This window comes from Tursiops truncatus, chromosome 8, assembly GCF_011762595.2.
Source record: "Tursiops truncatus isolate mTurTru1 chromosome 8, mTurTru1.mat.Y, whole genome shotgun sequence".
NCBI lineage: Eukaryota > Metazoa > Chordata > Mammalia > Artiodactyla > Delphinidae > Tursiops > Tursiops truncatus.
The window spans coordinates 90,035,752-90,044,321 of record NC_047041.1 but is presented as its reverse complement, the minus strand read 5'-3'; the positions used below and the strand labels follow the sequence as shown (position 1 = coordinate 90,044,321).

At 36.3% G+C, this 8,570-nt stretch overlaps 1 pseudogene; it reads left to right on the top strand.

Annotated features, from left to right (window-relative positions):
• The first annotated feature begins 265 nt into the window (after positions 1 to 265).
• Positions 266 to 533, top strand: LOC101339383 (U6 snRNA-associated Sm-like protein LSm5 pseudogene; annotated as a pseudogene).
• The last annotated feature ends 8,037 nt before the right edge of the window (positions 534 to 8,570 follow it).

Here is an 8,570-nt window from a genome sequence, read left to right as displayed (position 1 = left end):
GTTTTTTTGATATTGAGCTGAATGAGCTGCTTGTAAATTTTGGAGATTAATCCTGTCAGTTGCTTCATTTGCAAATATTTTCTCCCATTCTGAGGGTTGTGTTTTCATCTTGTTTATGGTTTCCTTTGCTGTGCAAAAGTTTTGAAGTTTCATTAGGTCCCATTTGTTTATTTTTGTTTTTATTTCCATTCCTCTTGGAGGTGGGTCAAAAAGGATCTTGCGAGACCACTTCTGGCGTAGCCATGGTGGCTAACCAGCATCCCGTCTCAGCTTCTCCCTCTAGAGCTTGTGGACAAGGGTATAGGATCAAGGATTCACACTGTGATGAAGAGTGATAAGGAGATTGTTTGCACACTTATGGGATTTGATGACTTTGTCAGTATGGTACTGGAAGATGTCATTGAGTTTCAAATCACACCAGAAGGAAGAAGAATTACTAAATTAGATCAAATTTTGTTAAATGGAAATAACATAACAATGCTGGTTCCTGGAGGAGAAGGACCTGAAGTATGAATAGATTTCCTTGACTTATGCTAGATTCTGTTTTGTATTATAATGACAATAAAAATATAATTTTTATTTTAACCTTTAAAAAAAAAAAGGATCTTACTGTGATTTATGTCATAGAGTGTTGTGCCTATGTTTTCCTGTAAGAGTTTGATGGTGTCTACATTTAGGCCTTTAATCCATTTTGAGTTTATTTTTGTGTATGGTGTTAGGGAGTGTTCTAATTTCATTCTTTTACATGTAGCTGTCCAGTTTTCCCAGCACCACTTAGGCTGTCTTTTCTCCATTGTATATTCTTGCCTGCTTCATCAAAAATAAGGTGACCATATGGGTGTGGGTTTATCTCTGAGATTTCAATCCTGTTGCATTGATCTGTATTTCTGTTTTTGTGCCAGTACCATAGTGTCTTGATTACTGTAGCTTTGTAGTATAGTCTGAAGTCCGGGAGCCTGATTCCTCCAGCTCCGTTTTTCTTTCTCAAGAGTGCTTTGTCTATTCAGGGTCTTTTGTTTTTCCATACAAATTGTGAATTTTTTTTGTTCTAGTTCTGTGACAAATGCCATTGGTAGCTTGATAGGGATTGCATGAATCTGTAGATTGCTTTGGGTAGTAGAGTCATTTTCACAATGTTGATTCTTTGGTACTTTGGATTTTAAAACAAACGAATAATAAGATTTTTTTTTTTTTTTCCTGAAGGTAGTGGAAAACCACTAAAGGTTTAGAGCATAAGAGTAAAATGATCAAATGTAGTTTTAAAAAACCTTACTGGATGCTTTCAGTAAAATGGCCATATCAATGCTAGAATGGAAGCAGCCAGACTCCATTACGATAATTATCTAGGGGAAAATAAGAGGACTTTGATAAAGAAGCATTTATGGACATATAGTCATATGATATGCTATTCAAAGGACATGGTGTTTTTAGGGGAGCATGTAGAGAAATCATAAAGCAGAAATGAAGGGCAATAAGTACACATATTCTACTTCTAAGTATTTAGAGTGGAAGAAAGAGAGAAAAGCAAGCAAGAGGGAAAAGGAAGGAAGAGAGAAAGAGAGAAAAGGAAAGAGAGAAAAGCCAGGAAGAGAGGAGAGAAAAGGAAATCATGTAAAGCAGAAATGAAGGGCAATAAGTACACATATTCTACTTCTAAGTATTTAGAGTGGAAGAAAAAGAGAAAAGCAAGGAAGAGAGGAAGAGAGAAAAGGAAGGAACGAAGGGAGGGAGAGAGGGAAGGAGTGAGGGAGGGAGAAAAGGGAAGGAAGGAAGAAAGAAACAAAGAGTTCAAGGCAATTGATCACCAAATAGTTGATGTGCTCCCACCATAAATATGATGGCATTTTGATTGGCTCACAAGTTATTGCTGCAGGTTGGACTCATTCTCCAAACAAAGTAATAAATATTACCTTTTAGAGTTATATTCAGGCATGTTGCTGATGAGAAAAAAATCAGCTTAGGTATTAGATCTGCCTGTGGATACCTGTATGAGTTTTGGATAAACCTCTTAATGATCCTTTCTTTCTTCTGAAAGATGGATGGGAAAATGATTGAAGAACAGAGATGTACAGAATTTGATTGAGATGAAGTGGTTTTGCCGAGCTGATTACATACTCCAGAGGCACTTGGATAAATAATAATCACTGTTATTAACAGATTACCTCTATGGATACATACATACATCACAGTAACATAATACCACCAGTAATCACTGTTTAGTCAGACACATGCTGTGTTCTAGGAACCGACGAAATAATTTCCATAAAATTTCACAGAGAGCTCCACTCACACTTACCTGTTCTAGAATTGAAAGAACATCTTTTAAGTTATTTTCATACTAATGCAAAATGTATTTCATCATTGCAAGTATGTGACATGAGGTATCTCAGTAAGCATCATTCTGATGCCCTCTGATCCACTGCTTTACTAATTATAGGTCTGGCTGTCAGCATGTTCAATAATTTTGTAGTTAGACTAAGCAGCAGGATGTTAGACTGAGTCATGCATAAATACGACAATGGACAGTATACTTGGTTGGGAACGTGAGGGAGTCATTCAGCATTGACAGAATGAATTGATTAGAGGCAGCTTCATTCTCTTCCATCTGTTATCCCTCAATAAATTCTCTTCCAGCTGTTATCCCTCAATAAATCTCAGAGTGCAGTGGCTCTAGAGAATGCCCAACATGACTCTCTCTGGATTCAGAGAGGCCATACCATAACCTCTTAAGGAAATTAGCCCCGTTGAGATGTGGATCATTCACTGTACAAATGTCTGTCAACGTGTAATGGTGATTGAGCGTCCCTGGCACAAAGCACTGACCAGGCACCGTGAGGAATTCAAAGAGAACAAATAATAGTAATGTGGGGTAGAAAGCTTCCATTCTCATGGGCTGCTTCCTCTGGGACTCATTCTTCTTGAATACCTCATGTCACTAAGATAGCAGACATCAGTGTCTGAGTGAGCTCAGATGTGTATTTTTTATTTTTCTAACAAATGGAATTGGGGGTTTTATTTTATTTTATTTTAATTTTTTTTATTGGAGTATAATTGCTTTACAATGTTGTGTTAGTTTCTACTGTACAATGAAGTGAATCAGCTATATGTATACATATATCACCTCCGTCTTGGACCTCCCTCCCACCCCCCCATCCCACCCATCTAGGTTGTCACAGAGCACCAAGCTGAGCTCCCTGTGCTATGCAGCAGGTTCCCACTAGCTAGCTATTTTACACGTGGTAGTGTATTTATGTTGAACCTAATCTCCCAATTCGTCCCAGCCTCTCCTTCCCACCCTGTGTCCACATGTCCATTCTCTACGTCTCCATCTCTTCCTGGCCTACAAATAGGTTCATTTGTACCATTCTTCTAGATTCCACATATGTGTGTTAGTATACAATATTTGTTTTTCTCTTTCTGGCTTACTTCACTCTGTATGACAGACTCTAGGTCCATCCACATCTCTACAAATGACCCATTTCGTTCCTTTTCGTGGCGGAGTAATATTCCATTGTATATATGTATCACATCTTCTTTTATAAATGAAAGATTCTTATCATAAAGTTAATTAGGTTGAACTATACAAAAACGGCAACGTCCATACATTTTTGCTGTATAAAAACTGCAAATATTTTTATGAGTCAACCTAATAGTATATTTTCATTGTAGAAAAAGAGAAAATATTTGAAAGAATTGAAGATGGAGAAAATATTTAAAATCCTGCCATGCAGAGATGTCTATTATCATTATATTTCCATATTTCATCCCAGACTTTATTTTATGCATTTAATGCAGTTTTGATAATACTTTATTGGTAATGTTTTGTCCCACTCATTTATTACTTCTTGATTTCAAATTCTGGCTAACAGTTTTCCAGCTCTGAGAAATTGTGTATATTACTAACCTCATCTGTACAATAAGGCTGAATGGATCTAATTCATAGGACATTTATGGGACGTAAAAGAGGTAATACATGGAAAGTGCTTAGGACATGCCTAGTACCTGGTTAGTTTTCAAAAAGAAATGTTAACTATTAGTATTAAAATGGAACAAATATTTATCTGTTATTGCAAACTCAAAATCATATTTAATGACTACATGATATAATAACTCATTATATGAATGCCTCTGTTTATTATACTTATTGTAGGCCATCTAGTTATTTTCCCCAAGTTTTGCTCAAATAGTACTCAAGTTACACTTTCTCATTTATTGAGAATAACAGTGAGACTTGTGCTTTGTCCATAAAGGAGATATAGCTTGAAGAATGGCCCTAAGGAATTCCAATTCTTTCTATTCCAAAAGGATGGGAAGAGTAAGACTTTTAGAATTAGAAATTCCTGAATTCAAATTCTGTCTGCCCCTTACTGGCTGGGTGTCATTAGGACAATTGTTTAACCCTGTAAGCCACAAGCAACTTGTTCACTGTTGGTGTTAGTAGTGAGCCCATGATAAAAGTGGTTCTCATTATTAATGCCAGAGGGACATTATTAAGAGGCACTGTCTTCCATTTAGTGGTCTTTGTTTTTTTGTTTAAATGAAATGTATCAGTAGGACTAAGCTGCACCTCCCGCCTATATAGTAATGCCAATAGTTCTCCTGATCTGGAAGGCTAACCAGCGTGCATCTCACCTTTCACCAACACAAAGGGTCCTCAGTGACAGCTGGACACCCATGGTCTATTCTTTCTTGTGCTGCAGTGTTAGTGGTTGACTAATGTTTATCACGAAGTGGCAGGTGTCCAGGGCAGCGTGGCTGCAATGGTCAGTGGTAGAAAAGTTCAACTGGGTTAAGTTTGCTCTGTGTCCTCAGAGATGTGATATTTCTTAGTTATTGTTTGACGACTATCAAGTGCATAGATCTTTTTGAGGCTAAAATTATGTTCGTTTGTCTAATTTAAAACAGCAGTGCATCTTCATTATAAAGAAATTTGAAAGAGATAAGTAATAATAAAAAACAACAAAACAGAACATGTAATTCCTTCCCTTACCCCAGAAATGAAGACTGTGAGATGTGCACACCTTCATGGTTAATTTTTCCGGATGGTGTTCATTTCTCTCTTTGTCCCTCCCTTCTGCTCCCTACCTGCCTCCCTCTTTCTCATATCATACATACTCTTGATATGTTGGTTCGTCTCCCTGTATAATTCATGTTATGCACATTCTTCTTACACTAGATTCTTACTTAATGATATATAGCAAACATCTTCTAAGCCAATTAAGTTGAAAATTATCAATTAATTAGCCAATTAACTAAATGGTTCTGCATATACTTGCAGTATCATTTTTAATGGCTAAATACTATTTCTTTAAATACAGGTAGCAGAAAAGTTCCTATTGTTGGACATTTAGCCTGTCCATGAAAACATTTTCTTTGGAATATCAACATTCAATTCTTATAATTAAATTTTGTTTCCAGTCATCTTATTAATTGCAAATATTCGTATCTACTAGCACAGTATTTATATTTCCAGTGATCACTTCTAAATGTTTATTGCATGGTTATTTTTCGTCATATTTCTAAAAATTAGAAGTATATAATTTCTTTCATTATCCCTTTTGATTTTGATGAAACATCTGTTGTTGTTTTAACATAATTTGCAGTCAATTCAGATGGTGGATGAATACGGTATTGGTAATTTACAAGAAATAGCTAAAAATCTATGATCCAGACATTGTAAGTTACATGTCAGGTGTACAACTGAGGATATTAGATGCTGTATTAAGAAAAGGCAACATTAAATCAACTGACTCCAAGCCAGGCTTCTTTGTAAAAATGCACCAATATTTTTTAATTGTTATAGATTTAACAGTCTGAACTACACTAAACGTTTGAATAGAAGATTGCTTGAGCAATGATCCTGTGAAAGCTGGCCTTTACATTACCTGGGATTAATGGTCAGTTCCTTGGTTAATGTCCTGAGTTTTCTGGACCAAAGAAAAAGTCATCTGTACTCTTACTCACCAGTCATTAACTGGAGTAATGATGGATTTGGTGAAAGCATCATTGCTGCTATGACAATAATTGGCACCTTTAAGAGCTATCTTGCTTATTTTATTTTTCTTGATTGTTTACTTTAGGTTACTCATCAAGTGGCCATTTGAAATAATTGCTTATTTTTATCTCCATAATTATCAAATGTCATTTATTAGGACACAGGCATACAAACCTACACGTTTAAATGCTTGTGTACAGAAAGCAAATAAGAAACTATGTAAACTCTATACTGACTGGATCTAGGATGTAATTATTCTTTGTATGTGTGGATTCCAAAAATATTTTCTGAGCCAGTATTAAATCCTAACAGAAATATGGGATTTTATGTCCGGCATATGTGTACTTGTACAAGAGATGGTTATATAACTAATTTCCAAGACGTATGTATGTGAGATTGTTTTTGTAGGGAGCCAGATTGTAACACATAGCTTGGAAATAACAGGAATCCTTTAAATAGTTTCCTATGTTTTTGTTATTTTAAATCCAAAAGAGATAAAAAAAGAAGTTGGTTTCTTATCTAGACTCTTCTGCTAATCAAGTCCTCTAACAAAGGTTCAGTAGTATTGGAGACAATCTCCATTTTATGAATAGTCTCCTTCAGGACTTAACTTGAGGCGCAGTGCAGTTTTTTCTCATACCTCATTTTCCTCTCTGACCTATTTAAATTATTACTTGTTTAGACTTTGGGAAAAATAAGGAAAAAATTACTGCCCTCTTTAAAATCGTTGTTTAATTTTATTTTTCCTTTTCTTTTTCTCCTCAAATTATGACCTTGGTGGTGAAGCGTGGTTCTTAAGCCAAATCTTAACCCTAAAGATACTCCTACTGCTTCAGTAGCCTATAAACTGTTTTCATTCTCCCAAAGAGGCCACTTAGTGGCTGTTCATTAGGAAACTGGTTTAGGTAGTAGGTGTTATCAGTGACTATGGAACAGACAAATGACAACTACCATTATTTACTGATAGTGTGATAAATGCCAAAGCATCGTATTAGGCATTTTACATATAATCTTCTTCAAGTTTTACTGAAAGCCCCCCAGGAGATAGGCATTATTGTCCAATTTTTAGAATAAAAACCCAAAAATCAGAATTATTTAACTATTCGCTTGAGACTCAGGCCTTGGTCAGCTCATTCCTTTTTTTTTTTTCGGCCACGCGGCAAGTGGGATCTTAGTCCCCCCACCAGAAACCGAACCCACGCCCCCTGCAGTGGAAGCTTGGAAGCTCAGAGTCTTAACCACTGGACCACCAGGGATTTTTTTACTTACTAGATGAGCTTGATCAGATCACTTCTTTGGGCCTCGAATTATTTGTTGTCGAAGGATAATAGAATATACATATCATAGGGTTTCTAGAGAGATGAAAAGAAATAATGTTTCTAAAGGATACAAAATAATAACTAAGTGTTTGGTATTAATACCCGAAATCACACTCCACCTTAGTTTCTGAGAGTGTACCACAAACAAACTCATTTTATTAGAGAACTCATTAATTCATCATGGAAGCTCTATAAAGGAAAATTTGAAGACAGTGTACTATGAGTATTCTGGGACATAATAAGATGCCTGTAGGCATGGTGATTTAAATTCATGGGGATTTTCAATAATTGATGAATTAAATATAATTATAGATTGTGAGAGTAATGAAGGTAAATTTGGTTATATAAATGATTGTCTTCTTCTATATTCTTTTTCTTATGTAATTAACTTGTTCCTTTTAGATAATGAAACAATGCTCTCAGTTTCTTTGTTTTGTTAGTATGCCTCACATAGTACTAGGATATTAAGTTCCCATTATATAATTATGATAAAGTGCCTTTAAAGGGTGTCTCTGGACCACAGATACCCTGTATGCAGAGAAGGTTAACACAGACCTGAGGCTGCTGTCCTTAGACAGGCTTGTTTGTGAAGTTGACTCTTCACTGGTGCCTAAACTTGGATTTGGGGAGAATCCCTACCATTCTCAGAATTGAGAGTGACTCATTGCAACTAAGTGAACAAACAATATGGTTTGTGTTGAACACCTGCTTTCTTTTTATAAGTCTGGAATTTTGGTCCATGCCAGGCAGAAAGTGCCTAAGTAGTCAGCCCCCAATAAAAACCCCAGGCACTGAGGCTCTAGTGAGCTTTCCTGGTAGATGGCATTTCACATGTGTTGGCAAAATTCATTGCTAGAGGAATTAAGCACATACAGTGTGAACCCACTGGGAGAGGACTCGTGGAAGCTTGTCTTTCATTCCTTCTCGAATTGGCTCCGTGTGCCTTTTGCCTTTGCTGATTTTGCTTTGTATCTTTTTACTGTAATAAATCACAGCCATGAATATGACTATATGCTGAGTCCTCTTTCTCTTCTTAGCAAATCACTGAACCTGGCAGTTGTCTTATGTCCCCTGAGACACCCTAGATAAAGAATCATCAAGATGTCTGAATCTGCACACCCACACCACCTCTAGGAAATGGTAAACCTTCAGGTCATTAAAAAAAAGAGGATAGGATTGGAATGAGGTGTGGTGGAGGGAGTGGGATGTGTGATAAAAAAGTGAGAGAACATAAGCTATGAGGTAGAGAGGATAAT